The sequence below is a fragment of the Podarcis cretensis genome (genome assembly GCF_951804945.1).
Source record: "Podarcis cretensis genome assembly, chromosome: 11".
NCBI classification, from domain to species: Eukaryota; Metazoa; Chordata; class Lepidosauria; order Squamata; family Lacertidae; genus Podarcis; species Podarcis cretensis.
In genome coordinates, this window is record NC_137180.1 from 15,631,105 (window position 1) to 15,652,960 (window position 21,856).

Consider the following 21,856-nt stretch of genomic DNA (forward strand, 5'->3'; position numbering starts at 1 on the left):
GTTTTAAAGCCTTGCTTACAATAGGGTTGCCATATTTCAAAAATGTTAAAAAATGATACCCTGAAAGTTTTGAAAGACCTCAAAATTGTTGAGTTTTTTTCTTACAAAAACGTCAAAAGAACCATTTGATTTTTTTGATTGACTTGCCTAAGATCCAGGACAAAACGCTGTCTTTCAGAAATTCCTTCCGGGCATCAATTCCGCCTTTGAAATCCCAGTAATGTCCAGGAAAATCCGGGCGTATGGCAGCCCTAGCTTACAGGGCAAAGCAAGCATTTCTTCCTATTTTTATTGTTTGCAAAAATGTACGTCCAAACAATGTACAAAATCTCCTGTTTATGTTGACAGTTGGTACGTATTGCATAAAGAGGTGAGAAATTGCTCTTACAGGGTCAGGTGGGGTAGGCATGTAGTTCATCCACATTTTATTAAACCTGGTCAGATGGGATGAGAAGCCTTCATAATATAAAATCAAAATGTGGTGGCAATAAGCCCAATTTACCACAAACTATCACCACCTCTTAGAATAAAATTCAGCTTTCTTCAAGGTAGACAGCTGCAAAAAGTCATCACCAAAATATTTTTAAGGTTTACTTTATCTGGGAGTCACACATTCATGACCAAGAGTGACTGGATCTGTCTATTGTGTGCTTCCTCTGTCGTCCTTGTGTTTCAGACATTTCCCTGTGCTCAGTTGGGACTGAAGGAAGAGGGAGGTGGAACAGAGATAAAGTTAGGAGGTAATGTGTGCTTGTGGCGAGATTATGTCAGCCCACATGATGTAAACACCCTGACTTGGGAGTTACAGAAAGAAGCTGTGCTATCGAAATTGCTTTTTCAGTAACGTGTCTGTGCAAAGAGATCAATGCTTGCGTTTGTTTAAAAACACGATCTTAAGTAGAAAAAAGGTTTCTCTTCTTAAGATGAATGTTACATCTGTTATCTATACTATCGGCTTTTCTTTTAAATAATTGCCACTTGAAATCTAGTTCAAAGTTATTTGGATTTCGTACAAAGGGTGATTGGCCACCGATGGCTTCACGGTTTGGATTTTGCTAATTGATCTTTCTTGGCACGTCGTATTACCCCCATTCTTACCTAATGTTACACAAACGTCCAGAGTTAAGACAAAGCCACTAATTTGCATTTAATTTTGTTTAAAATGGCAGCACTGCCAAAACAGCATGCCGTTATAACAGAGTCAACATGTGTGGTCATTGTTTAAGAAATATTGCTCCTTCTGTGAAAAGTTATACATTGAAAAAGAGTACTTTTCATCATCTACAGTGTTCCTGTTCCAGTTACACATTAGCACCCATGGGATGAAGACAGATGCAACAAAGTAGAAGAAATCACAGCTTGTTCGCCACACCGATACGCACAAACATACCCAATGTGTGCTTGGCTTCATAACTTAAATGGCAGATCCACACACAAGCAAGTTGAGCGCTGATTCAGCCAAGGAGTTCCAGACTGAATAAACCTATAGTGGCATTGCTAGTTCCCAAATAAATGTAGCCATTTTCAGGGCGCTCCATTCTTCAAACAGCTCCTGTCCTCCACATGGTCATGCTCAATTGGGAACAGGAAAGAGCATCATTGCCTTTGCAATTAAATTTGCCTATCTTGACTAGTATTTTAAAGTTTGGGCAGCTTAACTTTTTAAACAAAGCAAACCGTGTCTATCTTGGCTGCAAAAGAAGGAAGAGGCATGCTTGGATTAGTTGTTTCACCTTAGATGACCAAAGTCGCCTCCTTCCACTATTTATTCCTGCTTTGGTGCCAATGCTCAAGAAACTGAATATCCTAAAGGAGTTTCTTAATTCCTGATGGTCTTTTCCATGGAGCAGGCAATGTCTTTATTCAGTCTACTTCATTGCTTTGAGAAGCAAAGCCATGTGCAAGAAAAGAATGGAGGAAGCCTCCAGGTGTATAGAAATATGTTTATTCCAAATATAAATCCTTCTAAGTCTTTGGTCTCCAGCTCTGTTGCAAAATAGAGTCCATTCCAAAAGCTTTTGAATGTCAGTTTTATTTGGAGGTTTATCAAAGCACCAACATCCTTATCATATTTCAGAGGGCCTTATTTTTTCAAACATAAAAATACGGAAGTCAAACGGAATCTGTTCCTGAAGTCCATTCGATTTCCAAAACATTCAGAAATCAAGGCACGGGTTCCGATTGGCTGCAGGAAGCTCCTGCAGCCAATCGGAAGCGACGTAAGCCGCGTTGGACGTTTGGGTTCCAAAGAACGTTTGCAAACCGGAACACTCACTTCTGGGGTAGCGGCGTTCGGGAGCCAAAACGTTTGAGTCGCAAGGCGTTCGTCAACCAAGGTACGACTGTAATAGATATATTTTCTAAATTATTTTTACTGCTATAATTCCGACACTTGAACCAAGGGCTGCTTTGCGATACATATCTCAGAAATTGAACTGATTCTGGTGCAATATTCATAAATTATTATATACTGAAGCCAGGAATGAATTTGGGCCCAAGACTCTTCCCTCTCCCCTCCTCTTCCCAAACACACTGATTTTGATGTGAAGATTTCCTGTGTTCTCAGCCACAGCTTCTTTTAGTAGCCTGTTTTACTATTTCATTTTTTGAGAGTGGTTGATTGTTAATTTGTCATTATTCAATTCATCGATAATTTGCATCTTGACAATGCATTAGCAGCATATTTGCTATTTCATTCCTTCACTGGAATTAGTTTTCCACTAGCTGGATAACAAAGAATCAGGATTGCTCTTTGGGGTTTTTAATGGACAATGATGAGTGAGGCAAGTAGCTTCAGATTGTATTCTGCTGCCATGCTTGGGTTTGGATTGATGAATGTCAGTAAGCCAAGAGACTGTCAAGGCCATATGAAAGTTTTCAGCGCTAAGAATGACCTAATCTATCACTTCACATACGTTACATACATTGTGTACTTTCTGTTCAGTTCTTCATGTTGTCCCTTGGCTGGCATGTATGAATGAACACAGTCCAGAGCTCCAGCTCTAACATGAAATGATATGGCTCATTCCTCTAGCAGTAGAACATTCTTGTACATCAGAACATCTGGATTCTGTACATTTTCAGTCCCGTGCAGAAATGTTACTGCCTGCAAACATAATATTCATTATGAAGTACAAGCAGGACAAATGATGGGTGAAAGTTTTCAACAGGGTTTTTTCTCCTGGTGAAGAATCTTATTCTAAGAGGTCCCATTGCTGAGTTTTTGCTAATTGTGCTGCAGTCAGTAAAAAGCCTACTAGTTCTCTGTAGCGTAAGGTGGAGCCCAAGTCTATGTCCGATGATAATAGGGAGAAGGAAGCTGGCTTGTAATTGTAACTCTATTCCAGAAGTTTATAACATGGGGGCATTCTCTGAGTTCACATAGAAGTATGAAATGTGTGTGGCACAGTAAAGAGTGTGTGTTTTTGAGATTTTGAGGAGAGTCTTCTTTTTTAAGAAAACGCTCGACATTCTCCTTGGGAGGCCTAGTTGGATCAACCTCTCCTAGGTTTAAGCAATCATAGTTTCTAAAAAGCTGCCACAATTTCTGGGTCCTGTCATTTCATTATGGAAATGACAAGGGATGAAGGTGGGTGTTTTTCTCACAGCTGCGTTACTGCTTGTTTTCTCTTGAACTTTGTTTTTTTTCAACTTTTTAAATTGATTTTCCACATTTATCACAATGATGACATAGTAAAACGCATAACAAAAAGAAAGCAGAAAAAGAAAACACATTACACTACAAAAAAAAAGAAAACTAGGCACAAAAAGATTGTTTCTTCAAGTACCCAATTCTAATTACATTGATAACTGACTTCCTTGAATACCCTCTGTCTGAATTTCATTGTATCACCTGTATAACAGTTCTCCAAATTCATATTTCTAATAATATTAACTCCTTTCATTTACTGACCTCTTCTCCTTTATTAATATTCTAATCCTTAATCTTTACTACCACATATTCTTATTCTACCCCTAAGCCTATTTATTACTTCCAAGAATATTCTATTTATCTTATATTACAATATTTAACTAATTTAAATTTCTTCCAGTCCTCTTGTATCCCCTCCTCTTTCTGGTCACGGATTCTTCCAGTCAGGTCGGCCAGCTCCAAAAAATCCAACATCTTCATCTGCCATTCTTCTGTTGTTTGTTTTCTCTTGAACTTTGTGAGACAAAAGATGAAGAGCAAAGTTTTGGATTCAAATAAAAAAATAATCCTACTTGAATTGGGGAAAAATAGAGAAGGAAGGATTTGAATAGAAAGTTAAGTCTAGAATACTTTTTTTAAAAAAAAATAGTAGGAAACAATTCAATTTTTTAAAAAACAAACCATAACTTTCCAGACCTAAATATGGGCAATAGTAAAGGTAAAGGGACCCCTGACCATTAGATCCAGTCGTGACCAACTCTGGGGTTGCGGCGCTCATCTCACTTTATTGGCTGAGGGAGCCGGCGTATAGCTTCTGGGTCATGTGGCCAGCATAACTAAGCCACTTCTGGAGAACCAGAGCAGCACACGGAAATGCCGTACCTTCCCGCCGGAGCGGTACCTATTTATCTACTTGCACTTTGACATGCTTTTGAACTGCTAGGTTGGCAGGAGCAGGGACCAAGCAACGGGCGCTCACCGCGTTGCGGGGATTCAAACCGCCGACCTTCTGATCGGCAAGTCCTAGGCTCTGTGGTTTAACCCACAGCGCCACCCGCATCCCCATGGGCAATAGTAGTTAATTTCAAATTCTAGTTCAATGCAACAATGTGTTGCATGCAACTAGTAACCATGCATGGGAGATGCATTTCTGGAAGAGTAAATGTATTCAGGCCATTCCATTGTGTCTAGATGAGTAGTGCAATAAAGAAATGGATTTATATCTGTAGAACACAGTGTCCCAGTCCTACCACAGTTTGAAAGTCTCCCACAACAGGTCAGAAGAACCAAGGACTGTTCTATCTCACAGTGCAGGGCAGACTAAAGAAACTAGCCTCAGGTCAGGAGAGAAGGAATAACGTAACTCTCACAAATTATCACTCACATGTATGGAACACAGTACTAGTAAATAATTTCGACACAACATTCTCATTATGAAACAATGCTAATTAAAACTTTAAATATCAATATAGTAGCTGACGGCATAGCATCAGACATTTTATCATTAGCAGGTGCAAATGCTCCTTTGAAAGAAGAACATGTCCACATATGGGGAAATAAATGATCAATGAAGAGGGAACTTTAAAAGTTGAAAAATGAAATAGAATACGGAATGTGAACTTTCCCTACATCCCTTCATAAAAATTAGATGACCAACTTGCAGAAAGTGTAAAAGACGAGACTTCAACCAGCACATGTGTAAAAGATCTTGCAAATTTCCCTTGCCTCCCTTAATAAAAATGAGATGGCCAACTGCACGAAGCATAAAGATGAGACCCAGCAGCAGATGTGTAAAGGAGCAAGAGATAAGAGCCTTAGGTTTGCTTCTCCTATTATAATGTCAAGAAACAGGAGCACCCCAATGAGTCATGTCTACATGAACATATTGTTCAAATAGCCACATAGGTAACAAAGTTCTAAAATTCATGGTTCCATGGGATTGTCTTGCAACAATTTTTGCACACTGCCACTAACAGTCTATTTGTTTTTCTTCCTTTTTTAAGAAATGGAAATGACCAGCTGGAGTTTTGCTCTCTGGGTTTGAAATTTAAGGCTTCTTATTTATTAAATCTGCAACCTGCCTTTCTCCAAAATGAGTGCAGGGTCGCTGCTTCAAGCCAAGGAAGATAAGTCACTAATATAGGCATTCCGTGTCTATTAGAGTGGGGGGTGGAGAATTGAAATTGATTATAATATAGTAATTGCAAGAGTTTGGAATGTGACTGAGGTCTAAATTTACCCTTTGGTCCACTCAGCCTCAGAAATCATCCAGGGTCACATCTGACCTTGTCCTAATTTCTGCAATATTTCACACTGCCAGATGGGTCTGCAAAATTCACATTCCGACACAATTGATGTTTCTTAAATGAAACTTTTCCTAAAAGACGTTTCCTAAATGAAACCAATCTGAAGTGTTGTCTTTACTACTCATCACATGATATGAACTAGCAAAGATATAAAACACAGATCTGTAACCTCCCCCCACCGACTTGCATTACACATCATGGATGATGTAGCAACCCAGAGGGGCTGGATGGATGGATAGATAGATATTATTGTTATTGTTATTGTTATTGTTATTGTTATTGTTATTGTTATTGTTATTGTTATTGTTATTGTTGTTAACAACTGTGCTGGGAGCTGGCATGTGCATTGCATTCAATATCCAGATTAGGGATGAAGAAGGAACTGATTTATACATGGAATGCTTTAAAATGACTTATACGTGAAATTTGGTGGTTTCAATCGCGTTTTGCTTGGATCACTTCCTGCATCAAGTGCCTGTTTATGTCCAAGCTGGTTTTCTCACTGTCAGTGTGTTTTTTAAAAGCTTGATGAATTAGATGCACAAAAGAATATGTCTGTTACATTTTAAATATGTTTTAGACTGTCAACCCTCATGCTGTATTATATTTCTGCAGCACAGATTTAAAAGTATATTAATACATATGTACTTTTATACAGTTACATGCACTGTTGTGTATATCTGCTTATGTGCTAGTTCATTTAGGAAACCTGGAATGCATATGCAGATATTCCATGTTTAATATTGGGCATATAATAACACATAAAACATGAAGTTTGTTCATATGGAATTAGAAACTGTTAATGAACCTTGGGGGGAGGGGGGAACATGCACAAAAGCTTAGCCTCGAGTTTTCCAGAAAATCCCATCCCTAGTCAAAAGCTCACCATGTAGCACTTTAGATCCCAGACTACATAAATAAGATACCCAGATGCATCCCATTTGTTCTCTCTGACATGGAACATAGCAAAAGGCAAAGAAGTGCAAGCACAGCACGTTCTGTTTCTGCTCAGACTAATTATGTGGCAGGAACATCCACTGAGAAGCCAGAGAGCCAGTTTCAGAGCCTCTGGCCATAGTACTAAAATCTCACAACATGAAGAGCACCACTGTCATGTCTGATGCATGGCAAGAAGTAACCCAAGTCATGGAACTTGGGTTTCATTCAGTTGGTGCACAGCATATTTGAAGGCAGGAGACAGCACATCCAACACATTAGATATTCACATTGATCTTTAACTGTATTAGCTTTTTGAAAAAATAAAAAAATCTCGTATTTTATTGTATTACAATTTGAAATACAGCCATACCTTGGTTTTCGAACAGCTTAGTTCTCAAAGGTTTTGGCTCCTGAACACCACAAATCCGGAAGTGAGTGTTCCGGTTTGCAAACTATTTTTGGAAGCCGAACGTCTGATGGGACTTCCGCGGGTTCCAATTGGCTGCAGGAGCTTCCTGCAGCCAATCGGAAGCCTCGCTTTGGTTTCTGAACGTTTTGAAAGTCGAACGGACTTCTGGAACAGATTTCGTTCAACTTCCAAGGTATGATTGCATGTAAGAAATGAAACGAGCAACAAAAGTACAATTTAAAACCATACAGCGTAGAGTTCAGCTCATTACAGTTGCTACAACAGGCATCAAGAAAGAATCAAGTGGTCCGCCAAGACCCTCAGGTATTTTCAAGTGGTTCATGGAAAGGGGTAAGTCATCACTGGTCTGTGGGCACAGAAACAAGTGCATATGCATGGATGCAGAAGAGACCAAGCCCCACATATTTAGCCCTGCGGAGGAAATGGTTGCCTTTCACCAAGTAGTACAGCAGAGATTTCTACTGAACAATTTTCTCTGCCCACCCCCCACCCCATCTCCTTTAGCATGAGCATCTAATGCACAGCACAGTTTTATAGCAACACACCCAGGCATCTGGTAAATCCTCTTCTTTTTCCAGATGGGTGTTCTCCAATTCACCAGCATCGCCCCCAAAAAACATGTGTTTCAAGAAACAGCACATGAGCTTTGCTATCCGACAGCAGAAAATACAGAACTAGGACAATATTATCACCCACCCCCCTTCCACTGGTCCATGTTTTCTGTTAGAGTTAACTTAGATACTTCTCACAAAGGTTTACTGATTTGTAACTCACCATTCAACAATAAATCCAATAAAAAGCATAGTAAACCAATAACCAGCAATTAAGAAATGATGAAACAAAACAATAATCATAATCATAAAACTCAAGCGACCTAAGGCTCAAAATCATGGATAAATAAAAACTCCTCTTATGTGTGTCAACTGTGAGACCATGGCAGGCGTTATTTGGGGGGAAAGCTGTACAGATAAGGGGTCACTATCAGAAATACCACAGTTTTAATCTCAGTTTAGGTGGTTGGTAGTGAAGAACCTTATTACCACATCTCAGTTCCAGGAAGTACATACATGTGAGAAAACGCACCACCCTCCATGTGTCACAGACCCAGGCCATTTAGGACACTAAAAATCTAAACCAGCATCTTTTAAGACTGGTACTATATGCTGTGTAAAGTATTGCTATAGATTTATAAGTGGTAGAATGCAATTAAGGTCTGGGAATGTCAAAACATTCCTTGGAGGAAATAGCCAGAGCCAAGTGTATATTAGGGCTAGTAAGGAGTTTGGTGGACCTTCTGATAAGCCTCTGTTATCAGCACAAGTAAAAGCTTGTTAAATAGGCACACGTGCTGGGTTGTGTCTTGGACATTGTAATCCTAGCCAAATCAGCAACTGTTGATGAAGTGAGGCAAATGTCTTTGTGAGGTGACCATGGGGGGGTCGGAGTGTTAACCATTAGGAATTCAAAGTGTCAAAGGAAATAGGTGTGTAAACAAAAGGGGGTGGAAGTGATGTAACAAGGAAGTAGAGGGGAACAGCTGAGCTGGAATGGGCCTGGCAGAGCAAGTGAGGCTACCGAGAAAGGATGCTGATGATGAAACTAAGGAATAAGCTGGCGTGTGTTGGGGTGCTGCTGTTGTGAGCCGCTTGAAAGCTTCAGGTCATATATATGTGAAGTGGGAAGCAGTGTCCAGACATGTTGTTGTTGTTTAGTCGGGTCCGACTCTTCGTGACCCCACGGACCAGAGCACGCCAGGCACTCCTGTCTTCCACTGCCTCCCGCAGTTTGGTCAGACTCATGTTTGTAGCTTCGAGAACACTATCCAACCATCTCGTCCTCTGTCTTCCCCTTCTCCTCATGCCCTCCATCTTTCCCAACATCAGGGTCTTTTCCAGGGAGTCTTCTCTTCTCATGAGGTGGCCAAAGTATTGGAGCCTCAGCTTCACGATCTGTCCTTCCCGTGAGCACTCAGGGCTGATTTCCTTCAGAATGGATAGGTTTGATCTTCTTGCAGTCCATGGGACTCTCAAGAGTCTCCTCCAGGACCATAATTCAAAAGCATCAATTCTTCGGCGATCAGCCTTCTTTATGGTCCAGCTCTCACTTCCATACATCACTACTAGGAAAACCATAGCTTTAACTATACTAGCTCCACAACTTAGGGGAAAACTAAGAAAAGCTCAACGATGTTTACATCCAGATTTTCATTTGTTGCAATATGGCAACCCTATCATAAAAACACTATAGCTGCCCTTGTGCCTAATTTCCCAAAGGAAACACAAACGCTGATTAAAAGCAAGTGCCCTGGATTCTCCTCCATAAACAGCATCATATCAGACAACTCCTATAGGCCAAGGTCCCTTCAGCCCCCCCTTAAAATATTTGAGGGGGCCGGGGCCTTCAAAGTTGATGTACATTGCCATTCAAATGGCATGTGTGCACCACATCTTGTGATCGATTACGCAGTGTGGGCCTTACCTGCCCCCCAATATTTTATTCAACTTGGCACCCCAGAACAGCATTAATGTTTGCACTGCACAGTGCTCAGAAATAAGATTGTGGTCTTAGCTTGCCATTCCTTGATTTTCTAAATTTAAGTCTGAAAAGTTAAATCAAAGTGCAAAAGCTTGTTTCTTTAGACACTTCTGACGATTAAAACTTAAAAGCTGTGAGATGAGGGAATGTGGGCAAAGCTATGATGTGACCCCAGCTATGGTGGCCTCCAATGCAAGACAACTTGCAGACTAAAAGTGCACAAGCACTCTGTAGTTCATTTTAAAAAATGCATGTTGCAAAATAATCCTAGATTAGTTTTAATTTGCTTAACGCTACTACCTCCTGCTGGCGAATTTAAATAATTTACAGCATTAGCCAGTTCTGATATAACAACAAAGAATATTTATTGGGGAAATGTTCCATTGCACTATACACATTTGTTTGTTAAATTGTCGTCCATGACCCTGGGATGGCAACTGAACACTAACAGTGTGAAAGATGTACAATAGCTTTTCAAGGTGAAGAAATGGTCAAGAGTGTTGACGGCAAGGAGACTCTCTGCAATTATTCCCCTCTACTGTGGCTATGCTTTTCTTCATTTGTTTTTAATGCATTGCTGTAAACCAGACCATTCTTTCTACCTTACAAAATGTTCAAGGTTAGAGGAAGGAAGTATGTTATGGTACGCTAAGCTGGTACTCATTTTTTGATTCTCTCTGCTTTATTCAGAATAGGAAAAGAGAAGAGAGGAAAGAGTTATGCAGTGAAAATATTATAAATAACTAACAACCACCAAGTCAATTTTGTGAGGCCGAATTTTACATGTTGATATAACAGCTTGGAAAGCTACTAGCATATTTTCTATAGATTTGACATAAATTGGAGGGGGGGGGAGCTTTTCCCCAAGGGATCTCAATGGCATTTGTAAAAGAGCCTGCAAAATCCTTTATTAAAAGGGGGGGGGAGCAAACTCCTCCTCTAATAACTATAATACACACTTTAATAGTAATATACAATGTGCAAGAATTTAATCATTTGTTCAAAAATTTGCATACCACTTAGCCCCATGACTTCTAAGTGACAGTGAGGTTACAATGAGACAGAGAAGATAAGCCAGCTTTTTAAAAAAATAAATAAATAATTGTTGCTTTTTTTTTCAAAATGTGATACAATTACCTAAAGGCAAAACTAAATATATAACAAACCATTATGACTAAAACACTGATTCACAGAGTAGAATAATACACTGATCAGGTAAGACACACAATTTCTCTTCCACTCTCATGACATATATAATATATCAGTACCTATTGGGTATTACTGATGAGAATCAGTAAGAGGATATATTATTTATTAATTAATATTCATTAAATTAATTGTATTTAATTATGTATGTAGGCTAACAGCAAAGGCAAAAACAGGTAGTGCCTGTTTTTAAAACTGTGGGCCTAGCTCAGAGAGCCCCAGTAGCAGACTATTAAATCCCATCCTTAGGTAGACTAATGAAGCATAGAAATAGGCCATTAAACCTTATTTGATTCTGCTCAGCAGCTGACCCCCATCTTGACCCCTTTTCAGTGAAACAGATCACACAGCAAGTTTAAAATGAACTACTTACGGTTTCTAGGTCTCAGACATGCATCTTTCATTATGCAAAGGCAATACAATATTCTGAGTAATACAGCAAAGCAGCCTCAGACACGTGTCTGAGAGGTACATCTGCCTCTGCTGCTTAGTGTGTGAAGAGGCAAGTGGGGGGGACAGGAAATAGGCTTTACTTCCTCCCTCTCAGGAGAAGAGGGGGGCGTGACCTCAGTGAACCTCTTCTAGCAATTAGAACTCTGTGGTCCTTAACCCCTTCATGCACTAACTAGCCCCAATGTGTGGTGCTGTGTAGGGATAGCAGCAGCAAATGAAAAATTGTGAGAGTTGGTAAAAAAAATTGCCTGCTCTGCAATTCTGCTGGTTGCTACTCCTCTCCTGCCACTGCTGGATGGATGGAGATAGATAGATAGATAGATAGATCAGTTAAAAGGCATAGATAACTATCTCTGCCTTAACAAAATATAAAAAAATTCCTTCCAGTAGCACCTTAGAGACCATCTAAGTTTGTTATTGGTATGAGCTTTTCATGCATGCACCCAAAAGCTCAAAGCTCATACCAATAACAAACTTAGCTGGTCTCTAAGGTGCTACTGGAAGGAATTTTTTTAATTTTGTTTTGACTACAGCAGACCAACACGGCTACCTACCTACAACTATCTCTGCCTTTTAGCTGCATAAAAACAAAAACTGAAAACATCCTGATTTGCAAAATAATGCAAGTATACCCCTAGTCATTGTGTTTCTTTGTGAATGCCCCCCGTGATGGGAAACCATTTAGCTTAGCAATTTTCTTTACAGCATCAGGAAGTTATCTGAATCATGTATGAAGCATCCCTAAGGTGTCTCATTGCCCTGTCCTATCCTGCCCTGCTGGCTCAGTGCATGGGAAGCTCTGGGCATTTCATCACAAACCATCCTCTCCGGCTGCAATGTTTAATGCCACACCTTCCCCGAGGCTCCATTTATTACATAACAAATGGACCTTTTGTTCCCAGGGCTCGATCATGTGCAATCTCTGCAGTGCAAAATATTGATTAGCCAGGCCTATTAACAGCAGAGAACTTCTAAAAGCTTGTATGTGGAAACTGGAATGACTCCAGTCCAGTTTCATGACACGCATTAGTTAGGCCAGAGCTCAGGTCCTAGAAGCTATTTAAGTGAGATGTTTTTTGCAAGCTCATGTTTCTCCAGAGGAGTCATTCATATGGGTAAAAATATTTTTTAATGGAAGGAAGGAAGGAACAAAGGAAGGAAGGAGGGAGCACAGTTTGTTTACAGAGCTTTCAATACAATTCAGAGTGAAAATCTTATGTGCTTAGTTTCCCCCAAAAAAATCTACGCTGGAACCAGTTAAACCTCCCCATGGTGGTGCAGTAGGTTTAAGATCACAAGGAAGAAATAATCCATCAACAATGTAGGCTACAGTCATGTGTACACCTACTGGAGAATAAGCCTAAATAGGATTTCCAAAGAAACTTCCATAGATAGCTAATTTAACTGCACTTGACTATGGTGGTACCTATTGCTATGTACTTTTAAATATATTTTTTTTAAAAAATTGTTTATTAAATTTGTATACTGCCCTTCATCCGGAGACCACAGAGTGGCTCACAACATAAAAATGCAAAATGTGAACTCAAAATACATAACAAGAACAGGAATAAGAACAAACCAATAACCTCCCCCCCGCCCCATGAACACATTTTAACAGACATAGAATGCTAATCAGCCAAAGTCTAGGTTAAAGTAAAGGTAAAAAAAAGGTAAAGGGCCCCTGGGCAGTTAAATCCAGTCAAAGGCGACTATGGGGTTCTGACGCTCATCTCACTTTCAGGCCAAGGGAGCTGGTGTTTTTCTGCAGACAGCTTTCTGGGTCATGTGGTCAGCATGACTAAACCACTTTTGGCACAACTGAACACTGTGACAGAAACCAGAGTGCACGGAAACACTGTTTATCTTCCCACTGCAGTGGTACCTGTTTATCTACTCGCACTGGCGTGCTTTCGAACTGCTAGGTTGGCAGGAGCTGGGACAGAGCCATGGGAGCTCACCCCATTGTGGGGATTCAAACTGCCAACCTTCTGATTGGCAAGTCCAAGAGGCTCAGCGATGGAGGTGGTGCTGTGGCCTGGTTAAAGATAAACGTGCTTACCTGGCGCCTAAATATATTTGATGAAGGCAGCAGGCAAGCCTCCCTGGGGAGAGCATTCCACAAACAGGGAGCCACCATAGAAGTCCCATTCTCATGTTGCCACCTTCTGGAGGAGGCACATGAAGAAGGGCCTTAGATGGTGATTGCATGGTCCGGGTCAGTTTCTATGGAGAGAGGTGGTCCTTGAGATATTGTGGTCCTAAGCCACTTCAGGATTTATAGGTCAAAACCATCACTTGGAATTGGGCCCAGAAACTAATTGGCAGCCAGTGCAGTTGGACCAGGATTGGTGTAATATGCTCAAACTGTCTTGTCCCAGTGAGAAACCCCTAAATGATTAGGGTAGATCAGTGTTTAGGCCAGAGGAAGCCAACATGGTGCTTTTAAGATGGACTATGGGGGTTCACCCCAAGTATATGGAACTCCCTTTCTGCAATACTGTGTCAAATTTTCTTTACAGCTTCCATCTCTTGCTAAATTTGTGCCTCTTTCCTATGGCCTTCGGAAACGGAATAATTTATTTTGGTGTCCTCCTTTTAGTATTTTAGTATTTTACCTACACAAGAAGCGAAGCATTAGACAAACCAATTCCTCACATTCTTTCTTGATAAGTAGAACATTTATAATGGAGCGACACTGGCAACAAACATTGTCAGTACCATCTGCTCAACAGAGGGCACTCTAAGCCTGCTTAAATATGGGGTGCATATGGCTTTATTTTCGTTTACAGTAGGGAATCTGTCACTTTAAGTTTCTCTCACTCTTCCTTTTCCCCATCTTCAGTTATCCACATTTCCATATCAGTTTGTGAATTATTTTTTTTAAGATCTCCTGAAAATTCACCAGCATTTTAGTGCAAATTTATCCTAAAATGCACATTTTTGTATACAATTTTGCCTAATATACACATATTTGCAAAGCAATAACATATTATGTTATTGCTTACTAACATCCATATTTTATGCACACTTTACCATAGTATATTCATGTTGATACACATTATTTGGCTGGAGAAGAGCACTGCAAAATTCTGCTAAGTGCAAATTTCAAAGGATGGCAGTGTTTCTTTTGCATATTGTCTTGGAAGTGTGAACTAGGTAGGTTTGCCTTTAAACATAAACAGAGTCAAATTATGCCACTTCATACTTAATCTGTGATTAAATATCTCCCATAAAAATATCTAGTTCTGTAAACTCAAGTGTAGGGAACCTCAGGTCCAGGGTCCAGTTTCAGTCCGCTAAGCACTTCTGCTTGAATTTCAGGACTCTCCATAAGCCACACACTTCCCTAGGTCACATCATTCAGTCACCATGCCCTGCCCTTCAAGTTCCTTCTGTCTGACTGGAACGAGTCCTTAAACACTGATAATGCCTTGCTTGCCTAGATGGAGAGGTTACTGCATGGGTAGAGCCCTCCGGCTTCTGCATGGCTGAGATGTAATCTATGTTCAAAGGTAAGAGCGACATCCCTGGCTCCACCCAGTTTTGCATCTGGCTCCACCCACCCCTGGAACGGTAGTCCTCTGGCTGAAACAGGTTTCCCACACATCTTAAAGGTGAAAGTACCCCTGACCGTTAGGTCCAGTTGCGGATGACTCTGGGGTTGCACGCTCATCTCGCTTTATTGGCCGAGGGAGCCAGCGTACAGCTTCCAGGTCATGTAGCCAGCATGACTAAGCCGCTTCTGGTGAACCAGAGCAGCGCATGGAAACGCCGTTTACCTTCCCGCTGGAGCGGTACCTATTCATCTACTTGCACTTGACATGCTTTTGAACTGTTAGGTGGGCAGGAGCTGGGACCGAACAACAGGAGCTCACCCCGTCGCGGGGATTCGAACCACCAACCTTCTGATCTGCAAGCCCTAGACTCTGCGGTTTACACCACATCACCACCCCATCTTAGGTGGTTATAATTGTTTTCACATAATGTGCAGCCAGAATTTAAGAATCTTGAATGATAAATTCAGCACATAAGGCACGTTTTTCATTTAGCCTTGTGTTTGAATAATCTTATGTGGATGTTAAGAAGCCTGGGGTGTCTCAACAATTTCCCCAGTAACAATATCACCTGTTAAGGTAAAGGTAAAGGTAAAGGTACCCCTGCCCGTACGGGCCAGTCTTGACAGACTCTGGGGTTGTGCGCCCATCTCACTTAAGAGGCCAGGGGCCAGCGCTGTCCGGAGACACTTCCGGGTCACGTGGCCAGCGTGACATCGCTGCTCTGGCGAGCCAGAGTCGCACACGGAAACGCCGTTTACCTTCCCGCTGGTAAGCGGTCCCTATTTATCTACTTGCACCCGGAGGTGCTTTCAAACTGCTAGGTTGGCAGGCGATATCACCTGTTAGTAAAGCCCAAAATCTGCCACTGCATGGCTTATCATGACTGTGAACCATGCCTTTGGACGACAGTGGACCAGATAAATACTTTGATCTGGTATAAAGTGACTTCCTATGATCAAGTAGAAGGGAAGATAAAGCAGGCCAGATGAATTAAACTTTATATCACCTGTTAGTAAAGTTTAATTCATCTGGCCTGCTTTATCTTCCCTTCTACTTGATCATAGGAAGTCACTTTATACCAGATCAAAGTATTTATCTGGTCCACTGTCGTCCAAAGGCATGGTTCACAGTCATGATAAGCCATGCAGTGGCAGATTTTGGGCTTTAACATTTCTGTGGGGCCCTGGCTCTCACCTTCCGTTGTTTGTCGTTGTTGCGATGCCCGCTGCAGCACCCTCTCAGCTCAGTGTACACTGTGGGCAAACTGGTTGTGCTCCCTTACATCCGTCTCTGTGCATTGCTCCCATTTATAATCTACACTGAATCATGTTATTTAGAATTGTAGAGTTGAGAGGGAACACAAGGATCATCTGGTCCAACTTTCTGCAATGCAGGAATCCTCTGGCCAACGTGGTCCTCGAACCCACGTCCCTAAGATTAAGAGTCTCATGCTTTACCAACTGAGCTATCCCTCGGATGATGTGTTTTAATGCAAGACTATGGTTACATTAGGATTCCCACAAAGCAAATAATCATGCCTAATGATGCTCAGCTCCACCAACTGAACACTGGAAGAACACAGGTCAAACTACCGTATTTTTCCGTCTATAAGACACCCCCATGTATAAGACGCCCCCTATTTTGGGGGAGGGGCTCAGATTTAAGAAAATGGGGGGAGATGGCCCAGAGTATAAGATGCCCCCTAATTTTTGACATTATTTTTTAGAGGGCAAAAACCTAGTCTTATACACGGAAAAATAGGGTATTTGTATATCGATCCCACTAGGGTCTGAAGCAGATTCTTTCCCATTACCTGCTCCTTTTCACCAGAAACATCAGGCATTGAACCAGAGACCTTACGAATTCAGGGCATGCGCTCTACCATTGCAAGTCAGATCATATTTTACCAAGTGACGCTAGGGCTTTCACTCTTGCTAGAAGCTTGGCCTTGCCCTCACTGGTTCTGGAAGGGTCCTATAGAAGAGTCCCGTATGCACAGAGACTTTGCACCTGCCCATTAGGGGAAATAGGAAGCCCCAAACATATATATATATTAGATGTCCTTTTTATGTTGAGATTCATAAAGAAACCATTGATCCTTTGCTGAAGAGGCTCGCCGATCTTTCAGACAAGTCTAAACTTAGTTCTCTCCTCTTAGGCAAAGATCACAAGACGACCTGGCTGGTAGCCAGATTCTGCGCCCAGATTTGTAGGCACAGATCATCCTCTAGAATAAAATATCTTACTCGGGAAATGCTGAAGTCGCCCTTTGGGGTGCCTCAGGGTCAATTTTTATGGTAGCCCAAATCTCAGTTGTACGGGTATATGTATACAGTGGTACCTCAGGTTACATAACGCTTTAGGTTACATACGCTTCAGGTTACAGACTCTGCTTACCCAGAAATAGTGCTTCAGGTTAAGAACTTTGCTTCAGGATGAGAACAGAAATCGTGCTCTGGCGGCACAGCAGCAGTGGGAGGCCCCATTAACTAAAGTGGTGCTTCAGGTTAAGAACAGTTTCAGGTTAAGTACAGACCTCCAGAACGAATTAAGTACTTAACCTGAGGTACCACTGTATATCTCAGTTTTAACTCATGAGCTATTGCTGCAGTCTGCTCTGACTGTATATTTTATCTTTATGAATGCTGTTTTTATTGTGTTATGCGAGCTGGTCTTTGACCGTAATAAATTATCTATGAAGGTACCAAGTGACACTATTAAACAAAGCCTTGTGCATTTGAGCTTCTGGTCCAATTCCTGAATCTGGTAACATTTCGCCTGAGTCTCATCATGACAATAGAACTATCTTCTGTCCCATTCTTACCTTTAGGAGGAACAGCAGAGCAAAGCATATGGTTAACTAAACAAATGCTTGCACGCATATAGAGGATTTTTAAATAACACAAAAAAAAACCCTGTATCTGTTAAGATGATCGTAAGTAACAGAAGTAATTGTTACCGCTCGCCAGAAATTGAAACAGCAGCACCACTAATGAGATAATAAATTCCAAGTACAGCCATAGCAACAATCTAGTTTAAAGAGAACGGCTCTCGTTTTCTACACAATTAGCAAAATGTGGCAAAAGAAAGCAAGCCAGGGGTGTAGTGCCTTTGGAAGCTGTGCACACAGCGTTGCGTTGCTCTCCTGAAACCCAAATACTGCACATTGCTGCCAATTACCTAGAGGGAGAATTGCACTGTGAAGGATTTACTCAGTCTACTGTCCAGTTTGGGTTTGCTTCTTTAAAAGGCACAGATACACTACTTGCCTGTAAGCACTTACAGTATTCTCCCGAGTCCTCATTAAAATGAAGCAAACAACACAATTGCTCTTTTGAGCTTTTTCAGCTGCAGCCTCTTGCTGTTTTACTGAGAAAGAGCCTTAATACTTCAGGGGCATAACACTACCAGTCTTTGATACACTTCGTGTTACTTCCCTTTGTGGCATCATGATTGCTACAGTCTTTTCCCACCTTTAAACGTGTTTCTACCGGCCAGTAGCATCTACCCTTCCCTTCACCTCTGACTGCATTGTATACCAATTTTCTCTACTTCTTGACTTCCTATTATCTGAATTTTGCTACTTCAAAACAGCTTCTGTGTGTGTGTGTGTGTATGTGTGTGTGTAAATTTGTGAGGGTTTAATAAAGGAGGATACCTGCCTCTCAAATTCAGGTAAATCAATGGCATTTAATCTATAATATAGAGGTGGGAAACGGATTCCAAACCAATATACTGAATCTCTGAATCATAGTTACAGGTAGGTAGCCGTGTTGGTCTGCTGTAGTTGAAACAAAATAAAATAATTCCTTCCAGTAGCACCTTAGAGACCAACTAAGTTTGTTATTGGTATGAGCTTTCATGTGCATGCACTTCTTCAGGTATCTGAAGAAGTGTGCATGCACACGAAAGCTCATACCAATAACGAACTTAGTTGGTTTCTAAGGTGCTACTGGAAGGATTTATTTTATTTTGTTTCTCCGAATCATGTCAGATCAGTGAATGGCATACAGTATACTAGTAAAGAAGGGCCTTTATACTCGCCAGAAGCGCAGCTCTTCCCTCGCCGGTCCTGGATGGAGCCTTTAGAAAAGTCCCCTATGCCCAGAGACTTTGCACCTGTCCATTGGGAGAGATAGGAAGCCCAGAACACTTGTTCTTTAAATGTCCCTTTTACGAAGAGGCACGCAGTAAGTTCATTGATCCCCTACTGGTGAGGCTCGCCCACCTCCCATAAAAGCAAAAAATTGACCTTTTGCTGTTAGGCAAAGATCAGAAGAAGACCTGGATGGTCGCCAGATTCTGTGTACAAATCTGTAGGCGCAGACCATCGCCCAACTCAAAATAGTCCGGCATGAAAATCCCCAAACTCGGTTCCATAGGTGGCTCTGAGTCAACTCCCTGGGATAGTTTATTGTTGCACATTGTTTCTAAATTTATTGTTGTACACTGTTTTAATTGTCTGTTTTAACCATATTTGCACATCAGTTTCTAATGCTGTGAGTGTCCTCTATTTCAGAGGCTTCTACTCTGCAGCCTCTTATAGTTGTTTTAACTGTGAGTCTTTTAGTTCCTACACTCTTACAGTTGTTTTAACTGCATGTTTTTATTTGTTTTTAGCTCTTATCTGTTTTAATTATCAGTTTTTATCCATCCATTATCCATGTTTAAACTTGTATTTTAGTCAGATGTTTTATCCTATGCTTGTTTCTTTGTCCTTATTTGCTCCAACATTTATCAGTTAAAAAAAAAAAATCCTAACTGTTATTTTATTTATATGTTGTTGTTTTTTTATCCTGGTCTGTGACCGTAATAAAGTTCATTCATTCAGTATACTAGTCATAAACCTACATGGTCTGCATCCTCCGGGAGCAGGACTGTGGAGCAAAGTGGGCTGTGGATTGCAGCAAATGGATCAACTTCACATTTTTTGGTTACATTCTCGTTGACCAAACAATCAAGGCCACAAAAACACACAAAATCAATGCCTGCTGAGATTTGAAAATGTGATATAAGCATTTGCACTGCAACCCTGCACCCAATTAAATGCCCTCTGCACATTTATTTGGAAGAATGTTCTACAGCAAGCAATGTCGTCTGCTTCCAGGTAAATATATTTAAGATCAGGATGAAAATTCTACTGAAGTCAATGGGTTGTTTCCAACTAAGTTCTACTCAAAGTAAACCTACTAAAATTAGTGAATCAGTCACGTCTATTAATTTCAGTGGGTCTACACTGAGTATGACTAATGTTAGATACAACCCAGTAAGTATGTATACCATTTTAACACACATACCTGAAATTTTGTGTCCTATCAGACTACTCAGTGGGCTTCCAAAGAAATAAAAAGGTATTATTATTGCAGTTTTGAAATCAAAAAGTGGGTCTTCCTTGCTTTCAAGAAAGTCAGTTTTGTTTTATTTATTGACTGAATTCAGATTCTGCCCTTCAAATTAAAAAAACATTTCCAGGGCTTTATAAAAATATGCTAAAAGCAACAGTAAAAACCACTAGATAAAATATAAACAGAGCAAGAAACAGCAGGATGAAAGTGGCAGTTAAACACAATTCTGCCAGGTTTTGGGTTTTTTTCAATGTCTCAGGGAAATAAAAATAACTTTGTCTGGAAATTTTAGAATACTTTTGATTAACCAGTTGGCTAGGAATGGTATTTTAAATGCAAGTTAACAGCTCAAGGTGTGAATATTCTAGCTATAAAAATAGCCTTTCTTATCTAGAGTGGCATATCCAGTTAACAGCCACAGACCTCTGTGTGAGAGCATAATCTTAAGGATGGACTGGTATTGATGTTCAGCACAGAACAATCACCTTATTTGTTATAACATGCAAGTTTCCTGGACAACTTCTTCACCGAGGAAGAAAAATAATCCTTAACATATTTTTTTCAGGTGTGAAAAGGTGACCTCGACTGCTCCTGTTGAACAGGGTGAAGAATGTAAACCATTTCACATGAAAAACAACAGGTAACAGCTCACCTTGATTTTCACTTGTGCTTCGAGTGGCATTCCTACAAATTCCTTCTTGTTAAGCATCACTGAACCTAGTGGGAGTCATTTGTGAGTAAGTATGTATATGATTATATTCCTAATCATAGGTAAGGGGTGACACAGAGCTTAAGTATCAATGGGCTACATTAATTTTGTATTTGGGACATTGCATTCTGCAATGGTTTATCCCTTATTCCAGGAAATGAACAGCTTTGTCGTTCTGTAAGATTTTTATAAATATGGCTTGAAATCTTACAGAATTGTAAAACCGACAGTTATGATGCACACAAAAACCCGTTAGCAACAACCCTTTTCCTCAGCAGTGAAAGAGATTTATACTGTATATAAATAGCCTAAAAACTGCCACCTTCCTGTCTCCCCACACAGAGCCATTAAGTCCTATAATGACACAGAATGCTTATGAGAATTTTTTTAATGGGATTTGTGGAGCAGGGATGCAAATGTTATCAGCATACAGTGGTACCTTGGGTTACATACGCTTCAGGCTACAGACTCCGCTAACCCAGAAATGGTGCTTCAGGTTAAGAACTTTGCATCAGGATGAGAACAGAAATCATGCTCCGGCAGCACAGCGGCAGCAGGAGGCCCCATTAGCTAAAGTGGTGCTTCAGGTTAAGAACAGTTTCAGGTTAAGTACGGACCTCCGGAACAAGAGGTACCACTGTATTGGTCCAGCAGCACAATGGTGTGTGTTTCTCAATCGAAAGCTCTTCCTGTTGAATTGAAGACCACTTGAGGAAACTTCACA